This window comes from Mustela nivalis, assembly GCF_964662115.1.
Source record: "Mustela nivalis genome assembly, chromosome: 11".
Classification (NCBI taxonomy): domain Eukaryota; kingdom Metazoa; phylum Chordata; class Mammalia; order Carnivora; family Mustelidae; genus Mustela; species Mustela nivalis.
The window spans coordinates 33625602-33651490 of NC_139030.1; the positions used below are offsets into that span (position 1 = coordinate 33625602).

At 43.6% G+C, this 25889-nt stretch overlaps 1 protein-coding gene across 17 annotated transcripts in view; it reads left to right on the top strand.

Moving 5' to 3' along the window:
• Positions 1-25889, top strand: part of LYPD6B (LY6/PLAUR domain containing 6B) — a 177741-nt gene that overhangs the window by 103686 nt on the left and 48166 nt on the right. For all 17 annotated transcript variants that reach the window (XM_082690911.1, XM_082690919.1, XM_082690927.1 and 14 more), the window contains one exon: positions 22168-22244. The gene's annotated coding sequence lies outside the window, so the exon portion shown is untranslated. The remainder of the gene's footprint in view (positions 1-22167; positions 22245-25889) is intronic.

Here is a 25889-nt window from a genome sequence, read left to right on the forward strand (position 1 = left end):
CCCCACCATGCCCCTAGCTCCATGAAAGTTGGGAATTAAGGTGTGGAGAATTAGCTGCATAATACTTCTTCAATCCTCTGTCTGTCTGCCTGTCCACCCACCTGCCCTATTGCCCCTGTCAGTGAAGTACCTGAATAAAATACTGTGTCAATGGGATGAAGAGGCTTGCTTTGTTTCTTCGGTTTTATATTTTTTTAAATTTTTATCATTATTATTATTTTTTAAAGATTTTATTTATTCACTTGACCGAGAGAGATCACAAGTAGACGGAGAGGCAGGCAGAGAGAGAGAGGGAAGCAGGCTCCCTGCTGAGCAGAGAGCCCGATGCGGGGCTTGATCCCAGGACTCTGAGATCATGACCCGAGCCGAAGGCAGCCGCTTAACCCACTGAGCCACCCAGGCGCCCCTGTTTCTTCAGTTTTTTAAAGTGACTTCTCAGTCTGGAGGATACTTACTGACTCCCCTCCACCTTCTAACAAATGCCCTTCCCTTTATATATATAAAAAAAAAAAGGAACTGTGACCATACACATTGTTGCAGATCTTGCAGATCTTGGAGCACTTCCATATCATAAGCATCATAGACATCAGGTTGCCTCATTCTCGTTAATAGCCACTTACCTGACAAGACCGCAGTTGACTCATTCTTGCATTGATGGACGTGAAAGTTTTTGTATCTTTTGCAGTAGTGGTTTAATACTGTGATGAAAATCCTTGCACATTCTTCTCTTTGCACATTTATAAGTGTATCTATGGGGAAAATTCCTAGGAGTGGATTGGGGGGCAAAGGGGAAATGTATATTTTAAATTTTGATAGGTATTGCCAAATTGTATCTATCTGTGGTCACCCTGGGTGAGAAAACCCTGGGTCCTAAGTGACACCTTGTAATTGCCCTTCTTTTGTGTTTACGATATAAGTGAAGCTCGCTCTTTTAGTGTAGTCTTCTTTGGATGTCTCTTAGAGTGAAATTGAAATCAGAGATAAACAACAGTGTGTTTTGGTCGAGGACTATTGTCTGTATGACCATGATTCTTTGAAATCTGTTGAGACTTCTTGGAAACCTAGTACATCGTCGGAGGCAGGCCCCTGGCCAGGGCGGCCTCCGCCATTAAAAGATGGCGCCTGGCTAGTTGCCAGGTTAGGATTGCCTCCTGAGACTAAGCGGAACGCCCAAAGAGGAAGTAAACAGCATTGGTTGCTAGCGAAGTTGTTCGTTTAGGTGCACAGCCTGATTCGCTCCCTCCTGTACCCTGCTCGCTGATTGGTCATGTAAACGTATCTAAGTGTGTAGACTTGCGGAAATAGAAGATACATCTGAACTGGGGCTTCTTGTTGTCCTTGTGGGTCGAGGGCGATAGTACATGGATAGTTATATAAATCCTCCCAAGTGCTTTAAAAAAATGAATTTTGTTTGTTGGGAATAGAGGGTTTGTTTTTGTTTAAGATTTTATTTATTTATTTGACAGAGAGGGAACACAAGCAGGGACAATGGGAGAGCGAGAAGTAGGCTTCCAGGCAAGCAGGGAGCCCAATGTGGGGCTCACTCCCAGGACGCTGGGATCATGACCTGAGCTGAAGGCAAACGCTTAATGACTGAGCCACCCAGATGCCCCTGGGGATAGGGTTTTGAACACGTTTTTAGATTAATCTTGCTAGTTATGTTCTTCTCATGATCTGTAACCCTGCTAGTTTTTTTCTGCATACTTTCTAAGATCTTTCAGAAAAGACATCTACAACTCTGTGCATTTTTCCGTTTGTCCTTATAGTTGTCAGCTTTCACTGGATGTTTTTGTAGGCTGTGCTGTTTAGAAACACTGTAGTTATTTTTTCTTGGTGCATCATAAGCATGAATTTGTTCTTTTTTGTCTCTGATATTAATATTGCTACACCAAGGGCACCTGGGTGGCTCAGTCAGTTAAGCATCCAACCCCCTGATTTAGGCCTGAGTCATGATCTTGTGGGTCTTGGGCTGAGCCCCACTTTGGGCTCCACATCTACTTGGGATTAGCCCTCTGTCCCTCTACCAAGATGTGCATGTACTTGTGCCTGCACACCTTCTCTTTCAATAAATAAATTGTTAAAAAATATTGCTACACCAGCTGTTTATCTTTTCAGGTGGTTTTGGTATATGTTTTTCATGTTCTTCATTTTTATTTATTTTCTATGATTTTGTTCTGTCATTCTAGAACTGTCATTGGAAGACTATAAATGAATTAGATTTGTCAAGCCATTCAGCATTTTGTATTCTAACAAATGATTTTAATATGTCCATAATTTTTGAACTACCGACATATTTGAATATTTTCTGCTATGTTTTGTATTATATAAACCTTTTTCCCCTTTGCTACTTAAAAAATAGTTCCTACCTTTTGTTGGATTAATCAAATTTTCTCTTAAATTTCCCCCCCTCCTTCTAGCTAATTAGAATCTCATCTAGTTTTCTAGGGCTCCAACAGCAAAGTGCCACTAACTGGGTGGCTCAAAACCTAGAAATTTATTCTCCTACAGTTCTGGAGGCTGGAAGTCTGAAATCAAGGTGTCAGGAGCACCACACTCCATCTGAAGCCTGTGGGGTGGGGTGTGTGTGTGTGTGTGCGCACACGCGTGTGTGTGTGTGTGTGAATCTTTGCTTGGTTTTTAGCTTCTAGTGGTTTTCTGGCAATTGTTGGTATTCCTTGGTCTGCAGGTGCATTGCTGTAATCCCTGACTTCCAGGTCACTTTATGTTCCTGCATGGATCTCTGAGTGATTTCTGCTCTTAGTTTATTATTTCCTTTCTTCTGCTTGCTTTGGGTTTCTGCTGCTCCTTTTCTAGATTCTTGATGCAGGAGTTTGGAGTGCTTTGAGACCCTTCTTTTCTTTTCTTTCTCTCTCTCTCTATTTTTTTTTTAAGATTTTATTTATTGATTTGAGAGAGAGAGAGTGAGTAAGAGAGAGCATGAGAGGGTAGGAGGTCAAAGGGAGAAGGAGACTCCCTGAGGAGCTGGGACCTGATGTGGGACTTGATCCCAGGACTCCGGGATCTGAAGTGCTGAAGGCAGTTGAACTGCTGAAGGCAGTTGCTTAACTGACTGAGCCACCCAGGTGCCCTGAGACCCTTCTTTTCTAATAGTTGTATTTCGTGCTACGAATCATCCTCTTTGCATTGCTTTATCCATTCTATGTATTTTGATAGGTTGTATTTTCTTTTCTTTTCAGTTAAATATGTTTTAAAATTTCCTTAAAGACTTGTCTCTGGCCAGTGGATTTTTTAAAAGTGTATTATTTCATTTCCAAGAATTTGGAGATTTTCCTGTTATCTTCTTGTTACTGATTTCTAGTTGATTCATTGTGGTTGGAGAATAGCCTCCAGCTGATAGAAAGTCTTATAAATTTGCACAGGTTTTTTTTTTTTTTTAAGATTTTATTTATTTATTTGAGAGAGAGACAGAGAGAATGTGAGAGGAGAGGTCAGAGGGAGAAGCAGGCTCCCCGCTGATCAGGGAGCTTGATGTGGGACTCGATCCCGGGACTCCAGGATCATGATCCGAGCCGAAGGCAGTCGCTCAACCAACTGAGCCACCCAGGTGCCCCACGGGTTTGTTTTATAGTCCATGATGTGGTCTCTCTTGGTCTATGCTTCATGAACATTTGAAAAGAATGTGTGTTCTGCTATTTTGGGGTGTTCTATAAATGTCAGATTTTACTGGGTGATGTTGTTCTTTTATATTCCTCTGTATCCTTGCTGAGATTCTGTCTGTTATTCTGTCAGTTTTTGAGAGAGAGTCCCTGCTTTTAAATTTTTTTTTTTTTCTCCAGAATATATCCTTCCTCTTTAAGGACTTAAAAAATTATCTGAATTCATAAGGAGCATTTCTTATCTGACCATTCAGTAGGCCTTGGGGATTATGTGACACTGGTGCTCCCCTCCCCCATACCCTTAACACTTAAAAGCAGACTATACATCTCAGCTGCTAGAGATGAACACAGTGAATTACAGCTGCTAGAGGAAGAAGAAATAGTGATGATTTGAAATTCCCACATCTGGGGATGCCTGGGTAGCTCAGTTGGTTGGATGACTGCCTTCGGCTCAGGTCATGATCCTGGAGTCCCTGAATCGAGTCCCGCATCAGGCTCCCAGCTCCACGGGGAGTCTGCTTCTCTCTCTCGGACCTTCTCCTCGCTCATGCTCTCTCTCACTGTCTCTCTCTCTCTCTCTCAAATAAATAATAAATAAAATCTTAAAAAAAAAAAGAAAAGAAATTCCCACACCTGTTCTACTGTAAAAGAAGTTAACTGATTTCTTAATACCCAGGCCTGCTCTGGTTTAGTTTGTCTTAGAGACTTATCTGATATACTCAACCATGCTGCATGTTAGAACTTTTGGGGAGCTTTAAAAAAAATACTGATGTTTTGGCCCCCACCCAAGACCAGTTAAATTAGAATCTGTTGGTGTGTTGCTGGGCACTGGTCTTCATTAAGAGCTCCCCAGGTGAGTTCATTGCCCAGCCCGGGTGTTGCCTGGTTAATCTCTCCAATTGTGAAGCACCTACAGTCTGCAGATCCTGTGCTAAGTGTGTGGAGGCACAGATGAGGAAGGTCCTTGCTTTATTGAGGAATGTGGTCCCATAGTGTTTTCTGAGGGTCTTTTATTAGTGACTTGGTTAATATTTCTTAATTGGTTGACCTAATCACAGACAGCTAATAAGCTGCCTGGGATAGGAATGAAAAACGTTAGGAGTGTGAAGGGAGTTGGAGGGTAGCAGCCCAGTATTTGTTCAGGAAAATAAGAGATACCGCATCCTTGGCATTCAGTCCTTGTTTTTGCCACTTTTGTATTTGCTGTGTACTCTGCTTACTCATCGGTACCCCCATTGGTATTCTTATTTATGGTATTTCCTTTGACCAAAATTCTCGTTTATCCTTTCCCTCTCTACCTGATTGATTATAAGCTACTTTTCTTAATTTTATTCTTTAGGGACTACCCCTGTTTTTCAAAACTAATAAACTTTTTACTTTAGAATAGTTCTAGATTTATGGAAAAGTTGAAAAGATAGTACAGAGTTCCCATATACCCCACACCCACTTCCTGCTATTATTACCACCCTATGTTAATGTGGTACATTTATCAAAATTAATGAGCCAATGATGATATATTATAATTAAAGTCCATATTTATTCATGTTTCCTTAGTTTTTACCTAACGTCATTTATCTGTCTCAGGATCCCATCTAGTGTGTCACATTCCATTTATGGACTGTCTTTGACTTTTTTAAAAAATATTTATAAAATAACAAACTAAATGGAAAATAAATTAATTGGTAGCTTTCTTTCTGATAAAGCAAGAACATTAACATAACTTGATTCCCCTTTGTTTTTCCTTCCCAATTTCTTGGCTATTGTTATGTAAATTTTGGTTCCAGTTTGTGTTTAGGAACATAAAGGCCATGGAGTTTTTCCATGGCAAGGGTGGTCTGCGGGAAATGGCTGTTCTTGGTCTTCCTGTGCTGAGGACATCGGTGAAAACCACAAGTCTACACCACCAAGTTTTGGATATCCCATTTGATGATTTTAGAAATCTGTCTTCTGAAATTGTAGAATGTTTTCTTAAATCACCCCACTCTCACCCCAAAAGAATGACAAAGGAAATTAGCTGTGATAAAAACTTGTCCTTTCAATCCTGGTAGTTTCTAGACCTGGGTATCTCCATCCAATTCTCTTTTGAGGAGCATAAAAAACAGAATCATCATGAGATGCAGTAAATAACACCCACGGAGTTTGATTGTTTTTAAAATTGCAATTATAACTAATTAAATGCGAAGATGTGAACAGCTGCACAAGAATATTTAACAGCTTTCTTGGAGCCATCCCCACTTTTGATAGGACTTTTCAAAAGGCTACTTTATGGAAATACATAGTGAGTGGTTACTTTATATTTCACATAAGAAAGTAAGGAATCAGCCTGAGAATTGGCAAGAGATGAATTCTCTGGGTTTTCTGTGTAAGCCGCTCATTGTAGATCTCTTCAGCAGGTGGACAGCTGCAATACACAGCATAAGTAGGGGCCTGAGGCACTGCCAGGTGAGGCAAGATCCAGTCAAACTGGAGGACGAGGGCCCTCTCTGTGGAGGGTGTCACTTGAGCTCAGTCTTGAAAGATGAACAGGACTTTTTCGTTTGGTATGCATATATTAAACTTGGACCCTGTATCCATCACTGTTAGAACTGGAACCCCTGGGTGAAATAAGTTAGGCCTTTCACCATGGGGGAGCTCACAGTGTGGTGGGGTAGGGGACTGATTCATCAATGGCCACAGTCCAGGCCAGGGGATGACCGACTATGGCCCATGGGACCCAAGTCAGCCTGCCACCTCACTCCGTGTGGCCCATGAGCTGAGAATGAGTTCTTTCTTTCTTTCTTTCTTTCTTGAGATTTATTCATTTTAGAGAGCACACAGACATGGATACAGGAGTTGGGGGAGGAGCAAAGGAGGAGAAACTCAAGCAGATTCTGGCTGAGTGTGGAGCTTGATGAGGGGGTGGGGCTCCATCCCATGACCTTGAGATTGTGACCTGATCGGAAATCAAGAGCCCCTTGGTTAAACAACTGAGCCATCCAGGTGCCCCAAGCTGAGAATGATTTTTGTAAAGCAGAGAGAAAACATAGATGGGTTATGGGATCTCCTACCACTGTCTATTTGTGTGTGTGTGTTTCTGGCCAAGGTGGTGCCTTTGTCTGGCCCTTTAGATGATGGCCTAGAGTTTTATGGGTTAGAACTGCAGTAGGCCCACAGGCTACAAGAACACAGCTAAATCTGACTGGGGAAGTCAGAGAATCCGCCCCCAGTCGAAGAGCTGCAAGAGCAAACATCTGATACCTCTCCTTGATAGGCCTTCAAGTATACCAGCTTTCCTATTATCCTTCCTTGATTTTTTTTTCTTTTAAGATTTAGTTGTTCTTACATCTGCTTCTTATAAAACATGGCTTTAGTTGCTCTTCTTGTCACTGTTTATTGATTGTGTTGTTCTTTGGCTTTGTTTCTCTGAAGCAGAGTTTCTTATAACATGAAATCTATGGATGGGGCTCCAGGGGTTCTTTGAACCCCTAAACTGAAAGCAAACTGACGCACGTGTGTTTCCCTGGGCAGAGGGTTCATTAATCTGTCATCCGATTCTTAAGAGGTCTGTCATTCAAAACTTTTGAGAGAAACACTTTTAATTGGGTTTCTCAGAATGAAAATCAGTACTACTGACGGTGGTTCTAGCCCATGCAGAATTAAGCAGAGGTGTTGTGAATTCCCTTCTGTTGGTGCAGGCCAAGATTACAACAGCTTCGGTTACTCACGTGACATTGTGTGAGAAGCTCCCCTCAAAAGCACAGTGCACTTGGGCTATAGAAGCAGTTTCTCTCTTTAGGGGATACAGGCAATATGCGAGGGTATCAGCCTGGATGCTCAGGAGAGCAAGGTAGAGGAGAATTGAAATGCTAACAATTTATGTGGAAGATGCAAGCTCCAAGTGTGAGTACAAGGTGGGGAGAAGGGGCCTCGGGAAGAGGGGTTGCTTGGGTCCTGGCTGGCGCCTTTCCATAAGCCATGAAGAACTGTGTCTATCTCTCAGTGGCTTCTTCTCCTGGCTCAGCACCTCTCTAGGAGGGCTGCAGGGAGGGGCTATACCTCCGAATAGTCCCGAGTAGGGAGAAAGGAGGGTGGATTTACCTGTTGGCCTCACTCCCCATGTCCTTTCCTGCTGGTGGTTTTGTCCCATGAGGCGCCAGCTCTGCTTCCTCTGGAGCCGGCATCCTCCAGCCCCCAGGGTCTGCTCAGGAAGCTGGACACCGCACTGCACAGCGTGGTGCTAGTATGCAAGTGCAGGGCTGACCAGCGAAAGTGGAGACGATAGTCAAGGAGAAATTGGGGATGTACTTGATGGAATTAGAAAAGGTGTGTAGGCTTTGTTTCTAGTACTAGGGGAGGCAGAGCTCTGAACAAGCAACAGGTGGAATGGGGGGCAGAACCTTCCCGGCAGAGGAAAAATAAGAGAGCGGAGAGGCAAGAAGACAGTCCTGCTGAGGTTGTGTGTGCATCCTTCTGTGCGGCCATCTAATATTGTTAAGCCTCTAGTCTGTGCTAAGGCAGTGTAATGGGTGAACAAAAACAGACACGGTCTCATCTTTCACAGAGCTTAAGATCCAGTGCTGGAGACAGATATTAATCACTTAATCATACTAGCAAACGTAAAATTGCCTCTGTGTGAAGTGCTCTCAGGAGAGCGAAGAGTCGACTGCTCTGAGAGCCTTTATTAGATAGAGTTAAACACAGTGAGAGGTCAGAGAAGGCTTTCCAGGGAAAGTGGCTCATGGACCGAAATAGAAAAGATGGGTAAGAGTTAAAGGCAAGAGGAAGAGACGGGCAAGCTCTGTAGGTTGGGGGGCACCGTGCCCAGAGGCTCTGTGGTAGGATGGAACATGGTAAATGTGAACATGAGGAGGAAGGCCAGCGTGGCCAGAGCAGATAGAGCGCTGAGGAGTATGGTTGGGGAGGAGGTTGGGTATATGGGGCCAGGCCATGCCAGCTGTATGAAAGGAGTCCCACCTGTTTCTGAGGAGCAATGGAAAATTGTTAGAGAAATTTAAGTGAAATGTTGTAGTCATGCTGGCAGTAATTTGGAAGACCCAGGCAAGAGGACTGTAAGATATTGTAGACCCTCTGAGCTTCAGACTGTTATACGAGAAGTGTGGTTTTTTGGGGGGAGCTGGGGAAGGGCAGAGGGAGAGAGGAAGAGACTTTTTTTTTTAAGATTTTATTTATTTATTTGATAAAGAAGTCACAAATAGGCAGAGAGACAGGCAGAGAAAGAGAGGGGGAAGCAGGCTCCCTGTTGAGCAGAGAGCCCGATGCAGGGCTTGATCCCAGGACCCTGAGACCATGACCTGAGCTGAAGGCAGAGGCTTAACCCACTGAGCCACCCAGGTGCCCCGAAAGAGGGACTCTTAAGCAGGCTCCATGCCCAGCACAGAGCCTGACTCTGGGTCAAGTTCATGACCCCAAGATCATGACCTGAGCTGAAATCAAGAGTCAGATGCTTAACTGACTGAGCCACCCAGTTGCCCCAAGAACTATAGTTTCTGGAGCAATTCCTGAGAAATCCCCAATATTAACCACCCTAAGGATATGTGAAAGAAAAGCAACTCCAGGAAAATCCCTCCAGTAACAAAAAATAGGCATTAGAGACCATTGGGCTAGTAGCTGTGGGAGACTCTTATACTTACTTGCTGGCCCAAAGGGCATTTTTCAAAGTGATGCAGAGCTTTTTCTAGACTATTATCTCTTAGATTTCCTAGACGCATTGTCAAGTAAGGCAAGAAACTAGAGGTACCCACATAGAAAGTTTTGTAACTTGACTCTGGAATACAGATCTCTTCCTGAGGCCCTGCCCTGCCAGTGGTAACCCCAGGTGACGTCAGGTGAAGGGCTCCTCCCATGCAGTCCAGGGCTAGGACTGTACACAGGAGGGTGCACAATCCCACGTTCTCAGTGGTTCCTTGAGCCTCACTGTGCCCAAGCCCTCAACACCTATTCTGCTTCCAGGAGCTTTGGGGATCTTTGTGTGGCTTAAATATTCTGCACATTCAAAACCAAACAAAGCAGAAACCCCACGGTAAAGCAATTTGAGAAAGACCTTTTATCAGTCCAACTACCAAGTTACCTTTGGCTTGTGATAAACAGAATAACCCAAGTCATTAACCCAGGAGAAGGTATCTCTCAAGGGCAGCCTTTCTGTCTCCTGAAAAGCTTTGAGAGGAATTTAAATTAATTCTTATTTGGCAGGAACTTATTTGTGTCTTGTGATTACCTCCAGTCAGAACAAAGTGTCTGATGAGTACAGGAAGCCTTGGGATTGGGTACAGCAGGTTTGGCTGATTACAAATGTATGCATATGAGCCAGCGCGTGTGTGTGTGTGTGTGTGTGTGTGTGTGTGTTTTCTTTTCTAATCAAGTCAGCGATTCTAGCAGTCATGTGTTCTGAGCTGCGAGCAGTTTTGATTCTTCCTTTTTTTCTCAAGATATTTCTAGATGGCTGCAGGAGCACTGCTCCTGACCCATTAATCTGTGCAGTTTCAATGCACCAGCAGTAATGGGGTGATAGCTACATGCAAGCTTCTAATTCCTCACATTCCCTGGAGTGCTCAGCTTTTTCCTTTCTGAACTGGGCAGCTGCATGCGAGAAGTTGATTTAACACATCAAGTCTTGGATGTTCCTTCTAAAAGCTTTTAGGTGCACTCTAAATTGTTACGTCTTCCCAGGAAAACAGAGAAAGGAAGAAGGGCTGTTTCAAGGCTTTTATCTTCTTTTTGGGTCATGAACCCCTGTGAATCTGGTAATACCTCTGAACCCTCGCCTTAAAAGAATGTCTGGGTTCACCCTCTCTCTGCCTGTCTCTTTCTTGCTCTTAGTTCCAGGCTCCCTGTGATTCTGGAATTGTCAGACCTTTTGATTTTTCAAGACAAGTTTAGAAATGGAGATTTGTGTGATCTTTTTTCCCCTTTACATTTTTTTAAAAAACCATGCAGCCAAATTAGTATCTCTCCAGGCCATTGTAGCTTCTAGAGAGTCATAAAATCTTCATCTTCCTTAGGGTCTCTGAGTTCCATGTGACTTATTGGTCTGTTTGGTTTGGCTTCACTTTTTCATGTGGGAGACTTTCCTCAAATGCCTGGTGATCCTTGGCTATCCTTGGCTAAAAATTCTGTGTCAGTGGGTGGGGTTTTCTTATAGGTGATGGATAGTGAGTATATATGGGTGTTTCTCTTTTCCAGAGAATTGTCCAGTCTCCCAAGGGAGGAGGGAGTGAGGTGGGGTATGAGGGTGACAGGGAGGGAGAATGTATGTCTTTCCGTAGTTGGGTGCTACTGCTACAGGAGCAGTTGGTTTAGTGTGGTTTTCACGTCATCCCACGGCTCCTTTGTGCCCATTGCTTTTTGAATCCAGAGAATCCTCTTGTTCAATTTTTTCCAAAGCACAGAGTGCTTGTCTTCTATAGATGCCTTGCCTGTGTAGGGATGAGGAGAGGCTCTGGAGGTCGGAGTTGCTCTGTCTGCTTTTAAATAATCTCCGTTTTCAATCTAAGACCTTCCCTTGCCTTCTTGCCACCTGGTGTCTTTGGATTTGAACCTCTCAGGGCTTCTGCAGAATAAGTATCTTTTCAGTCTCTTTATCACTGGTTCCTTTCTCATGTTCTGCACATTCAGATCTCCTACCCTAAGCCCGAAAAGAGTTACCCCTCAGCTATTCTTTTAGGCATCAAGTTTCAACACTAAATAGTAGCCTAATGTGGCTGCTCTATTTTTCAGGCACGTCACATGTGACTTCCCCTGCTGTGATCGCTACTACTCCTTGAAAGCTCCTGACTTGTGATGTCTCTCAGTCCTTCTCTTTATCACACTCAGCTCCTGATGGTGGATTCTTGATCCTTGAATGTTCCTGTGGCTTCCTGCTCCCGATGGCCCTTCCCCAGCCTTCTCCCTTGACTGAATCCAGCCCCTATAAATACCTGTTGGAGACGCTTAAGATGCCACAGAAACTCCAGGTTCACACGTTTAAAACCGAATCCATCTTCTCTCCCACAGCCAGCTCTTCCACCTGAGTTTTCCATGTTTGTTAAGGGTATCGCTGTCCTCCAACTCATTCAAGTTAAAGTCCTTGGGGCCATTTATTAGTTACTACTTTTCACCTCAGATTCTAATTCGTTGTAAAGTCCTGTTGCTCGAATCCTCACAGGGCTTCAGAACCTGTCTCCTTTTTGCATTTACACTGTCCATCCTTAGGACCACAACAGCCCTGCTTGAATTATCATTCCTGTTGGCTTTATCCTCTCTCTAGTTGGTCTTCTACACCCATGATAGCGCAGTCCAGGTCTGGTGACAGCAAAATGAACTGAAAGTTATTAAAAACTGCATATTTCTGGATACCTCCACTCAGTGATTAAAAAAAAAATTTTTTTTTTTTTTTTAATTATTTGACAGAGAGAGCCAGTAAGTGAGAACATACAAGCAGGGAGCAGCAGGCAGAGGCAGAGGGAAAGGAAGAAGCAGGCTCCCCACTGAGCAGAGAGCTTGACAGGGGGCTCCATCCCAGGACCCTGGGATCATGACCTGAGCCAAAGGCAGATGTTTAACCAACTGAGCCACCCAGGCATCCCTCCACTCAGTGATTGTGATTTGTTAGATCTGGGTAGGATGCAGGAATCTGAATTTTTAAAAATGCTTCCAGTGAGTAAAGCAAATTTAGAGCAATATTTGCTAAGTGTATTATTTCTGATTTTAACACAAAACCAATGCTATAGGGTTTTTACAGATACATATATGCCCATCTCTGCTTCTTTCTCTGTATAGACATGGACTAGAAGGATCTTCCCTGAAGGGTTTATTTCTGGGGGAAGAGAACAAAATGGAGCTCAAGAATGAAATGATTTATTTCTCTTAAAAACTCTAAAGCCACAGTGGCAAAATACCAACATGATTTTATCATGGTTGGAGAATTGTTATATTGTTCATACTTTTCCTTCTGTATTAAGCAGTCTTGAAACTCGACAGAGGACTTTGATGCATCCCCAGGGCTAGGTTCTGCAGCAGCATCTAAGTGCTCATCTCAGAGTGCAGGTGTGAAAGCCTTCCCTATTTCCCAGCTCCTGCAGCGTCCATTTTGAATTCCTTGGCCTAACACTTGAGATGTTGGCTTACCTTCTTAGCCCTGCTTTTCATTACTCACCACTCACTCCGTTGGGGGCGGGGCAGAAAGCTCTGCTCTTCATGGAAGTGGAAAAATGCATTTGCTTTCACTTGGTTCTTTTATAGATGCTGCTGCTTCTGTATCTAGTTCTCTTTCCTGACTTACCACTCTGCGCTCATCAAAATATAGTATATCCTTCAAGATCTCTCTTAAGTTCTATTTCTTTAGGAAACAGTTTTCTCAAAACTTTTTTGAAAAAACTTTTTTTTTCAAAACACCCTCTTCAAAACTTCCATTTCTGTATTTCCCCCAGAATTCCATCTTTACTTCTGCTGGGAATCTTACAGTACTGTATTAGTTAATGTTACTCGCCTTTGTGCTTATCCCGTCCTCCCTATCCCCAAATGGAAGCTGCTTGAAGGCAGAGACTGTATTATTTACTTACTCAATATACCTTTTATTGATCACCATTTCTTTTTTCCAAAAGATTTTATTTATTTGTTTGTCAGGGAGAGACAGAGAGCATAAGCGGGCAGAGGCAGAGAGAGAAGCATGGTTCCTGCTGAGAAAGAGCCCAGTGTGGAACTCGATTCCAGGACCCTGGGTTCATGACTTGAGCCAAAGGCAGCTGCTTCCCTGACTGAGCCACCCAGGTGTTCCTTGATCACATATTTCTGAGCACATGTTGCTGTGCTAAATATTGGAGAGGATGTACATATGAGTGAAGCAGGGTTCCATCCAGACTTGGTCATGAGGTTTGTGACATGTGTTCGGATCACTAAAGGGAAGAGAGTACAAGAATGCACTATCTGTCTGGCAGGCTTCTAAGTTTTTTAAAAAAGAGGAATCCACTGTGGTTGATGAAACTCGTCAAAGACTTTGGGAGGAGTTGTCTTTTGAGTTGGGCCCTTCTATGAAGACACTGACAAGGGAATATATGTCAAGATAGAAGCTTTTTGAATTAATGAATAAATCCTAGGCAGAGGGGCTTGAAAGTCTTGGAGACCTTTGAGAATCTACTTAAGAATACTCAGTAATTCACTTTGACTAGGCCCTAGACCAAGTGGAGGGTAGCTGTGAAAAATAAGACTGGGGCTCATTCTAGTGGACCTGGATGCTAGACCACCCCCGCAATTGGCCTTCATTTGGCGAGGTGCCGCTGAAAGTCTGTGGCCAGGGTTGTGGCATGATTGGGCTCTGTTTAAAGCAGCAACATGGGGGATATTCTGTTAAGGAAGCTGGCAGAACAGTGGGAGACAGGGAATTCGACCTGGGGCCAAGGTCGTCAGGCAGCAGGCATAGGAAAGAGGGGACAGGCATAAGCACTGTTGTAGGATAGAACTGAGTGAACTGTACTTCGTCACTACGGATTATGTAGCTGATGGGAACCAGGGAGCAAGTGGGTGAAGGCCCTTGAACATGGCTCAAAGAGTTCAACCTGGGTCCTGAGTAGGAAATGAGTCTATTAATATAAAAAAGAGCATTGGGAAGAAGAAGGGTTTTCTGGTACAGATGATGTGTTCTGACTTTGGATATTTAATGAGATTAATAGTAACCCCCCCCCCCCCAACTAGATCTATTTTAAGTCCTAACCACTAGTACCTGTGAATGTGACCTTATTTGGAAATAGGGTCTTTGCCAATGTAATTCAGTGAAGGATCTCCAGATGAGCTCATGCTGGATTTAGGATGCGCCCGAGCCAATGATTGTTGTCCTCAGAGGAGAGAGGGAGATTTGGACAGAAACCCCGAGAAAGGGCAGGAGCAGACAGAGGCAGAGATGGCTGTTAAGTAGCTCCACACTGAGGAGTGTCAGCGGCCACCAGAGGGTAGGGGGACAGAGGCTCTCTGAGCTTTCAGAGGGCATCGGGCCCATGGACACCTTGATTTTGGATTTCTGGCCTTCAGAGCTGTGAGAGAATAAACATCTGCTGCCAGTCACTAAACTTGTAGTACTGTTATGGCAATCCTGGGAAACAGGCAGATAGGCTCAGATTTTAGAACAGGACAAGAATTTACCAACCTGGAAACTCCATCTGTACCTTTGTTGTTTGTATGGTCCACTGGATCCACTATGGACATTCATTGTGAAGATTCTGTTGCTGTTGTGAGTTTGGGAAGAGGGTGTATGGGTCAGGAGTGGGGAGGGAGTCGTGTTTTTGATTAGTTGAGGCAGATGCAGTGGATTTGCTTTCTTTCTTACCTTTTTTTTTTTTTTTAAGATTTTATTTATTTATTTGTCGAGAGAGAGAGAGAGAGAGAGAGAGAGCGCGAGCGAGCGCACGTGCACAAGCAGGCAGTGTCAGGCAGAGGTGGAGAGAGAAGCGGGTTCCCTGCTGAGCAGGGACTCAATCCCAGGACCCTGGGGTTATGACCGGAGCTGAAGGAGCGGCTTAACCGACTGAGCCACCCAGGCGTCCCTGGATTTGCTTTCTTACAGGGAATGCTATTTCAAAAGAAAGAAGCAATCAGTAATTGAGCTTTTGCCAAGTTTCTATTTTGTGTCCGACACCAAGCTAGGGCCCGACAAGGATAGAAGAGTAAGATTTCATGTTGACTCTTGAGGAGCTCACAGCTCAATAATTGAAACAGAGCCATTAGCAAGGGGAATGTGTCATCAGTTGTTAAGCGGTGTCAGGAAGATTGCACTGGATAAGGAACCTTGCTTTATTTACTTTTTTTATTAATTGGATACTTAAAAAATTCATCACTGAGTTTGAGGTTCTGTGACAAAGTCAACAGGATGTGTCCCTTAATTCCATTAAGGTCAAATTACCCTTTGGTTGAAGGCATGGCACGTGCTGATTTAACAGCAGAGCCCTGGAATTTGTAGGCTGAGAAATCATCCTTTCTTTTTTTCACTTCCTTACTAGGGAAATAGTGTGCAGCCCACAGAATCAGCGGGTTGGGGGGTGGGGCACAATCCCCCTCCATTAATGGGAACTGAATAAATTCAAGTACTGTCTTATCTAAATGGTTTGACAAGTTCCCATTGGCCTGGCTAATTGCATCAGTCTGCTCTCCTTTTTCTTCCAGTGGCTGGGGCTTGGCAGGCTCGAGTGTGAGCTTGAGTGTTAGTGGTCCCTGCTGCTGTAATGCACTCTGGATGGAATCCCCCACTCCATTACTGCGGTCTGGAGAGGACCCCAGGAGCCTTGTCCGCTAACCCTGGAGTGCTCGGTGACGTTCATTCTAATAGGAGATTTCTTATTTGTTTTTGGACCTTCCAGGCAAAGCCATGTCAAACTTGTGTTGGCTTGGGAAGGTGGCCAGAGCAAGACCGAGGAGCCTGAGGAGGGTAATGGAAGTGGGACATGAGGACAAGCTCGGTGGTTCCTTGTGCTTCCTCTGTCACTGGTGACTTAACCACCAACAGTCCAATCCATCTTGTATGACTGCCCCGTCCCCTGATGAGTACAACACAGTCCCTTTCAAGCCATAGCACCTGGAGCCAGACCCAGTGCCTACCTACTACAGGCCAAATGTTATCTACACAGAGTGGAAATTTAGCTTTGGTGTTCATGGCTCCCAGTACTAACAAAGATGTCAGTCGGCTCTCCTGTATGAACGTCTCTAGGGAAGGAGAAAGTAATTACTGGTGAATCAAGTCTTAAGGCAACTGGGAGTCCTCTTATCCCTGATAATCTCTTGCTCCGGACTCATTTCTGAATGTGCAAATCTCTCTGGTCCCCAACCTCTCCTTTTCTTTTTAGGAAGAGAGAGAATTAAGGTTGGTTAAAGCATCTGAGCCAGCCTTGGGTATTGAGGCAAGAGAAATGAAGATTCGTTTTCTGGACACAGTATTCCCAAGATTGTTTGCAGGGTGACTTCTGATTAGCAGAGAGCATTTGGGCAAGACAGAGAAAGTTCCTATAGTTTTGGAGGTCAGAGGTCGTGGGGCAGGCACTGGTGCCCTGTTTTAGAGTAGGGGTCTTCAGGGTATCTGTGAGGTGTTCCGAATTGTCACTTCTTTGGATTTCTAGATCACCCTGGCTGGAGCTAAGGAAATGAATGAAAGCGAGCCCCTTGGCAGGTAGGAGACAGAGTGTCCCTGTCACCTGTACAATGTCCTCCCTGGAAATGTAGGCGTTCAGAGAAAGAAAAGGGGAAGGGCTGCCATAGCAAGTACCAGAGACTTGGTGGCTTAAACAATAGAAATCTCTTACTTCACAGTTCCGGAGCCTGGAAGTCTGAGATTAAGGTGTGGGCAGGTGTGGTTTCTTCTGAGGCCTTTCTCCTCAACTTGCAGATGGTCATCTTCTCTCTGTGTCCTCACACGGTCTTCCCTCTGTACATGTCTGTGTCCTAATTACCTCTTATAAGGCCAGCAGTCATGTTGGGTGAGGGTCCACCCTAAGGACTTCATTTCAATTTAATGACCTCTAAGGATCTTGTATCTAAATATAGTCACCTTCCAAGGTACTTGAAGGTGGGGGAATTAGGATACCAACATACGAATTTTGGAGGGAAGAGTGAAACTAAGCTATGGTGTTCATGGCTCCCAGCACTAACAAAGACCTCAGTCAGCTCTCCTGTCTGTGTTCTGTGTCCACACGGAAGAGGATACAATTCAGCCCTTAACAAAGTAATTGGCATTCTACCAGGTTCAAGTTTAATTTTATAACTTCTGATGAACTCTGATTGTCTTATCAGGGTTCTTTAAAAAAAAAAAAAAAAAAAAGACTTATTTATTTGAGGAGGCAGCTGGGGGCAGAGGGAGAGGGAGAGAAAAACCCAAGCAGACTCTGCATTGAGCACAGAACCTGACCCGGGGCTTGATCTCATGACCCCAGGATCACGACCTGAGCTGAACTCAATAGTCAGACAGTCAGCTGACTGTGCCACTTGGGGACCCACCTTATCAGGATTCTTGATTTGATCCATTTGAAAATGGATCCAAGCTATGGGAAGATATTTTTGAGGGTGTTTGTGGATGTGCATGAGAAAGGTTTAATGAACTTAACCCAAGTTGGAGGATCCGAATAACTATCAGAGGTGAGATTTTCATACTCCAGTTGTGCCCCTCAGCCACTTCCAAAATGCCTATTAATGATGTCCTGAGAAGAGGGGTAGAGTAATGACTTAGGACAGAGACCTAAGTGTCTTCTCCTTCTGAGGTTTCCCAATTAGGCTAATTTTGTGATCTTTGTATTAGCATCCTACTTTTAGCCTGTTTGGGGCTGGCTTCTACAACGCATAGAAATGTCTCCTGTTTCAGAGGCAATGGATTGTTCAACTGTATACTAAAAAGAACAATTTTTTTTTATTGTGTTATGTTAGTCACCATACAATACATCGTTAGTTTTTAAAATTAACATATAATGTATTATTTGCCCCAGGGGTACAGGTCTGTGAATCATCAGGCTTACACACTTCACAGTACTCACCATAGCACATACCCTCCCCAATGTAGTTTTTGATGTAGTGTAAAAAGAACAATCTTAATCGTGTTCATTTTGTTTTGATCTGCAAAAAACTCTCGCTTCAAAATCGGTCTTAAAAAACATACAGGAGAAACTGAAGGCTAAATTCTGTATTTTTCTAAAACCACCTTGGTTGGTTGAGTGACATATTCCCAGTTAGCTGAATACAAAAGTAGTAATGAAGTTCAGCTCAGCCAATTGTTAACAGTCTGGGATGACAGCAGATCCTCCCAGCTGAGAAGTTTATGCTGAGCAAAGTGACCCAAATCCTCTCTGGCTCTTGATTTTTGCTTGCAATTCCCTTGTCAGTGTGCAGAAATGGTGGTTTTTCATCAACTTCCTGTGGACATCTTTTGATGACTCACACTGGGCCACTTTTGTGAATTCAGGTGTGTGGTGGCATCCCTCCCAGTTCCCGCCATCTGCTCTTTTATATGCTCTAACGGTGAAACCCAGAGTGGAATGCACGTTCTCGAGTTCTCTTTCAACTATTAAATCGTCTTGGTGGCGAGGTGCTGTGGGCTGCCTATGACCCATGTGTCTACACAGAAGACTTGTTCCTTTAGGGGCATGTCTAGGAATTAAAAAGCTGATGGATGGCAAGCCAGTTAGAGGGAAGATGATTTTCTAGCTGATTTTGTGAGGGTATTTTATCTGTAGGGACAGAAAGTAGTGCTTCACAGGACTGCAGTTTCTCTGACTTCTTCACATCAGCTGTTTAGATGGAAGCTCAGTATCCCTGGGGGAGGGGGTCAAGAATAACACGTGGTAAGCTTTAGGCACCGGGATACGGAGCGTTACAGAGCACACGGGCCACATAGTAGGGATATTCGAATCTCGCTTCAGCTTTACACATGAAGAATAGTAATTAAGATTGTGGGGCAGATTTACCTAACCCTTCGGGAAGAGAAACTTAGACTTTTATTTTCTTGTTGCTGCTACTGATTCTGAAGGTAGGATTTATACAATTAATTGATGCCTTGTGGAGTAGCACTTCTTGACTCTGCCATAGTACTGTTCTCAGAATAAAGTGAATGTCTAAATAATCAGATTTGTTACACTGTAGATATTCAATAATTGTTGAGTTAATTACATTAAAGATCATTCCAGGATAAACGCTATGTGTATACTAACAATGGAATATTACTCAGCCATGAAGAGAAGGGGAATTCTGGTACATGGTACAACGTGCATGAACCTTGAAAACATTATGTTAGGTTAAATACAGGCACAAATGGGCAAAGATTACACAATTCCACTTACATGAGGTTCCTCAAATCAGCAAACTCAGAGACAGAAAGTATAATAGTGGTTATCAGGGGCTGCAGGGGATAAGGTGCTGGGTTATGGACATTGGGGAGGGTACCTGCTGTGGTGAGTGCTGTGAATTGTGTAAGACTGATGATTCACAGACCTGTGTCTTGGAAGCAAATAATACATTATATTTTAATAAAAATAAATAAATAAATAAAGTGAGCTAAATTTTTTTTAAAAAATAGTTAAAATAGTAAATATTATGTATATTTTAACTGTCATAAAATTTTTTAAAAAATTGATTCTAGGGGCGCCTAGATGGCTCAGTCATTAAGCATCTGCCTTCAGCTCAGGTCATGATCCCGGGGTCCTGGGATCAAGCCCTGCATTGGGCTCCCTGGTCTGTGGGACACCTGCTTCTCCCTCTCCCACTCCCCTAGCTTGTGTTCCCTCTCTTGCTATCTCTCTCTCTCTGTCAAATAAATAAACAGATCTTTAAAAAAAAAAGAGAGAGATTCTAATGCAAGAAGGCTATTTAAGACTTCTATAAATGCAAACCTATAAAAATGAAACCTTACCTTTCTCAGATGTGTGACCTGAACTTATAACCTTATCTGAGGGCAGTTTTGCTGTGGATCTGCTCCCGATCAACAGTAGAGAAAACCTTTATTTCAGGCAATTGCCAGAGACCACAGCCTCAGACAGTGTAGCCCACTTCCCACCTGGCTTTTCATTGGGAGAAATGGTATTTCTGGGAAATACCTCAAAGGAGATAGGGTTCACTCATTCTAATTTTTAATCCCTGGATTAAGCCAAATGATCAGACAGCTGTGTGCTAGGGCCTCTTTTTGGCCTCGCTAGATCACTTCAGTGAGATGTGCTTTGGCCTCCTATCTCAGCCTGAGGGATGCAGTAAGAAGCAGTATAGCCGACTCCCTACTACATAGAGTGAGAGGCACTTCTAATTAATTACTTTCCCTCCTGACCCTTCAGTGTGGGTGATAAAGGATGCTTTAAGAACATACCAGGGCACCTGGGTGGCTCAGTGGGTTAAGCCTCTGCCTTTGGCTCAGGTCATGATCTCAGGGTCCTGGGATCGAGTCCCACATTGAGCTCTTTGCTCCACAGAGAGCCTGCTTCCTCCTCTCTCTCTCTCTCTGCTTGCCTCTCTGTCTACTTGTGATCTCTCTCTGTCGAATAAATAAAATCTTAAAAAACAAAACAAACAAAAAAAGTACCCTAGGAAGGAAAGGTTAACCCCTTGGGAGAAATTTCTTAATAACAAGAAAAAGCTAACACTCTTGAAGTGTGTACGTTATACTTTATATCTTTGAGTTAGTGTGATTGTGTCTCTTCATTGCTTTGGCCACTAGGATGCTCAGAACCTAATTTATGAACCACGTCAAGTAATAGTTTAATACTTACAAAATACATTTCTGTGGACTATTCCTCATGCTCTGGCCTCTTTTTTGTATTGCCTGCTTCACGTCATATATGTGTTTTATAAATTAACACATTCTTTTTTGATGTTAGATGGTATATTAAGGTTCTCTAAAGAATCCTGACCCATAAGGGGTGTGTGTGTGTGTGTGTGTGTGTGTGTGTCTAGTGAGTGACCAGTAGATAGATCATTTTTTTTTTTTTTTACAGATTTTATTTGAGAGAGAGAACACACACAAGAGCAAGCATGAGCAGGGGCAGAGGCAGAGGGAGAAGCAGGGAGCCCGACGTGGGACTCTACCCTAGGCCCCTGGCATCATGGCCTGAGCCAAAGGCAGACCCTTAATAGACTGAGCCACTTGGGCACTTGATTTTTAAAGAATTGGTTCCTATGATTATGGAGGCTGGCAAGTTTAGAATTTACAGGGCAGGCCAACAGGCTGGAGACCCAGGGAAGAGTTGATGTCACAGCCTTGAGCCCAAAGGCTTCATCAAGGCCAACTTTCACCCTCCTGAAAGAAACTGAGCCTTTCCTCTTAAGGCCTCCACTGGTCAGATGAGGCCTGTGCACACTATGAGGGGTAATCTCCTTTACTCAGAGTCTACTGATTTAAATGTTAGTCACATTTAAAAATACCTGTACAACAATATCTGGACTTGGGTTTGACTGAACAACTGGGCACCATAGTCCCGTCAAGTTGATTAAACACAAAACCATCACAGATGAGGGCTATAAAAATACAGTAGAATTTCCTTAAAACAGGCCATAACTGGGGTCTCTTACATGTGCTGCTTTGAGTGCATGTAGAAGAAGCTTGCATTTCCCTCCCACCCCCTCATCTAGGTTCAAGTCTCATGTTGTCATCATTTCATCAGCTGGTGGGGCTGTCTTCCAAAGAGCAGGGTTAGTTTCATGGCATAGAGTCTTCATTGTGTGTGGATGTGTGGAGTGTGAGAATGTGTGAATGCTCTGACCTGCCGGCCTACCCTGATGTATGTAAGTGTTACACAGAGTTCTGCCAGCTCCTTGGTAAACAGCCATTTTTGTTGAGGGATGTGATGAGGTATATGATTTCACCAATTATTACCATTCCCAATTAGACGGCCCCAGGTGTGTGCTAAGAAAATGTTAGCTCACTCTCTGCAGCTCGAACAGCCCCACCTGACTTGAGTCCAGGGATTTTGTGCAGATGATATTGTGCAGTGATTATGTTGCTGCTGTTGTAGTCTGAAAGGTCTTCAGACACCCGGAGACCTGCTTTGGACTAGGAAGCATTCCAGTTGTTGAGGAATGTAATGCATCGCCTGCCGTAGTTCTTACCTTACCTTTTTATCTTTGGTAGGCTGGTTACCTTGTGTGGGCAGAGACCTCTTCACGGTCAGTCGAGAGAGGAGCCTGACCGCCGCGTTCTCTCTGGAGGTAAGGTTGGAAGCGATTACAGACATTGGCTTTTCATTTTGGGAGCTCTGGGTAGGGTGACTGGGGATCTGGGCAGACTCTGGGAATCTTGGGACTCTATCCTTTACCTGTCTCCTGGGTGATTTGCCAGACTTTCTAGCCCATCTTCACCATGTACTGCTCGCTCTGGTTCTGGGACTTGGGAGGCAGATTGTTGCTTAAGTTATATTTCTGGTGAACCTAAGGAGAGAGTCCCCATGCCCAGGGAATGATCAGTGGGCGAAAGACTCCTCTGTTTCTCACATAATACACTAATTTGGTCAGTTACAAGAGAATGTTCCAGAGTTACTATCCCAGCGATGGGGACAGGAATATGTGGGGGATAGGGAGTAAAGCTCAGAAGTGTCTAGATCAGATGAAACATATTGCTGAGTCTACTTAGGAAGTGCATACACTAATTATTCAGCATTTGTAATTATAGGACATTTGAATGTTAAGGATTAGAACAATTTTCCTGATCCAAAATAGAATGAAAGTGTTACTCCAACAGAGAAGAGGAAACAGCATCTATTTGGGCATGTTTAAAGTTGTATGTTTTACTGATGATTGCTTTTCACCTCATTCATGTGGCCTTTCCATTTTAGGTGAGGTGCTTAATACACATGTTGACCAGATTCAGTTGTTGGACCCATCTTTCTTTTCTCAGTGAAAAAACTGTACTGAGGTCTGGTTTTCGCTGGTCAGGCTGCCACGGCTGGGGAATGTCTTTTTGAGGAATCAGGGACCTGAGTCTGGACTGCTAAGAAGTCTTCTTTCTGGTGTGGTGTGGGCTATTGGCTTCCAGCCAGAAGCCCTCTGCTTTGCAAACAGACCTCCCACCTTGCCTCTAATGGGTGGGAGAGGCAACTTGTAAAGGAAGTTGTCTGAGCTGATTGGGTTGTGAGATGATGGGCCCAGAAATCTTGTTTCTTGTCTAAGGAGCAGGTAGAATTATTAGCACTCATGTTTGTTAAAGATAATTACCAGTTTCAAGCACAAAGCAGAATTCTGTAGGATATCTACTGAGATGGTTTACTGCTTGCCTTTTTTTTTTTTTTTTTTTTTTAAAGGATGACATTGTATTCTCCTAATTAGGCCTAAAAAAACAAGTAGGAATCTGTATGTTATCACCATTTCCCTTCAGGCATATTGGGTGGTATGCAAGCTGTTACTTCCACCCAAGAGTCTATTATTAATAAACCCAGAGAGTATGGAGCTCAGAGAAGGGACGGTCCAGCAATGAGATGTGTGGAGAGCACTGGGCTATCTTCCAAAGCAAGGAATCTTAATGCCTTTTTAGTTACAGTGTTAAACACAGTGCTAGGAACGTCCTAATACGATAATCATAAGAATGATGATAACAGTGGCAATAAAAAATAATAACTGAAATTAGCCATCTCTATCACCATCACCGTGACAGCTATCATTTGCTGGCTCCTACTTTCTGCCAGGGACTGGATTAAACATTTCGTTTGCATTATTTTCAAACTGCATGGTATTCCTATGAATATCCACCTTTGAGGGTTGAGGAAACTGAGGTTTAAAGATTGATTTGTTTGAAATAGAGGAAGAGTGTACATAGGCGTGTAGGTGAGCAAAAGTGGGGCAGGGGCAGAGGAGAAGAATGTCAGGCAGGCCCCCCGCTGAGCATGGAGTCCCATCTCTCAATCCTGAGATCAGGACCTGAGCCGAAATCAAGAGTCAGGCACATAACCGACTGAGCCACCCAGGCATTCCCAGGAACCTGAGGTTTTAAAAAGTAGGTATGTTGCCTAAAATTAGATCGCCAAGCCAAAAGGGGCAGATCCCGAATACGACCGACTGAACAGCACAGAACAGGGGCCAAGCACTGTGAGGTTTGGAGGCACATGCCGATATGCAGGGCTGGCACTCTACTTGACTTTCACACTTGCCCCTGCTCACATGCCCTCTGCCCTCTGACCACCATTGACATTGTGTCTCTTCTTCATTGATGTAGCCAAAATATTAAAAAATATGTAAGCAGTTCAAGAATGTTGAAGGATATTTGGCATGTAGGGAATAGCAGAAAGAATAAAGAATAAAACTCACCCAGTGAGGGGTGCCTGGGTGGCTCAGTCGGTTAAGTGTCTGCCTTCAGCTCAGGTCATGATCCCAGGGTTCTGGGATTGAGTCCTGCATCGGGCTCTCTGCTCACCAGGGAGCCTGCTTTTCCCTCTCCCCCTGCTTGGGCTTATGCATGCTCTCTTTCTCGCTGTCAAATAATAATGATGATGATGATGATGATAATAATAATAAGTCACTCGGTGTTTAAAAATAATGCCAGCTTTATAGTCATGAACATGTTAGTGTGTTTTGCTGCTATTTTTACCTTTGTGTAGTTTGTTACTACAAACTTTTTGTAGTTTGTGTTGTTACTACATATTTAAGTTTTGAAATTTAAATGTAACCTACATATTTTCTTGTGCCTTTGTCTTATAAGCATGTTTTAATGGCTGTTTGAACTCTCAAGTGTATATGGTTAGAGGGCTCTTAAGTTTTTTCCACAAGAAGTTGTATTCTTGAATTGTTCCCATATGACAAGTGCAAAGTTGCTGTTGTTGTTGTTGTTGTTGTTTTAAAATTTATTTATCTCAGAGAGAGGGAGAGAGAGTGCATGTGTGTGTGCATGCATCGGGGGAGGGGCAGAGGCAGAGGGAGTGAGAATCTCTAGTAGACTCCCCACCAAGTGCAAAGCTTGATCCTACAACCCTGAGATCATGACCTGAGCCAAAACCAAGAGTTGGAGGCCAACCGAGTGAGCCACCCAGGTGCCCCAAGCACAGAATTTCTCCCCACTGTATTGGATGGTCAGGGACTGTCTACTGCCAGAGGGGTTGGAATTGTGGGGTGTCTATACCCCCTTACACTGTAAACACCTTGTATCTTGAGAGGGTCTCTATGGGGTTGGTCCAAGTCCTGCTGGCCTGGAACTCGGAAGACCCAGGTTTGGGGCTGCATTGAAACCGGTTGTTGAGTCCTTGTGTAAATTACTTCATTTTAGCATCTTCATCTGTGGGCCAGTTATATCTAGTTAGCTCTGTAATTCCATTAAAACAGGGTTTTCTGTAGCCTCTTAATTTTTAACTGGATCAGTTCCAATTGATGCAGCAATTCAGGTGGGCTCAGCTGGGTTACTCTGAATTACTTCAAGCAGGGAATTTTGTTTTTCAAGTTGACCAGTCCTATAATCTCTTGGAACATGAAATGTCTTGACTACCTTTATATAATCCTTGCTGTCTGCACTTCTCTGCTTTCCCCCCGCCCCCACTTTCTCATGCCTAGACACCCACAGTACTAAATGGTACAAAGTATGTGCTCAACAAATATGGGATGAATAAATAAATACACGGACAGATGAAAGCTACTAATCTTTACCTAAGAAACTTTAGCACTATGGGTCATTCAGATGATCAGATTAATAAGATTGTATTCATTTAGCTGTGGTGGCTTTGCTTTTAATGGACAGGAGCTTAAGCTTCCAGAGTTTCTCATAATGTGTTTCAGGGTGATTTTCCTACAAAGTTAATTATCACTTCTTCCCATGTGTTACAGATGATAGAATACTGATCCATGGAACTTGGTATTTTTTTTTTCCCTTTGTGTTGT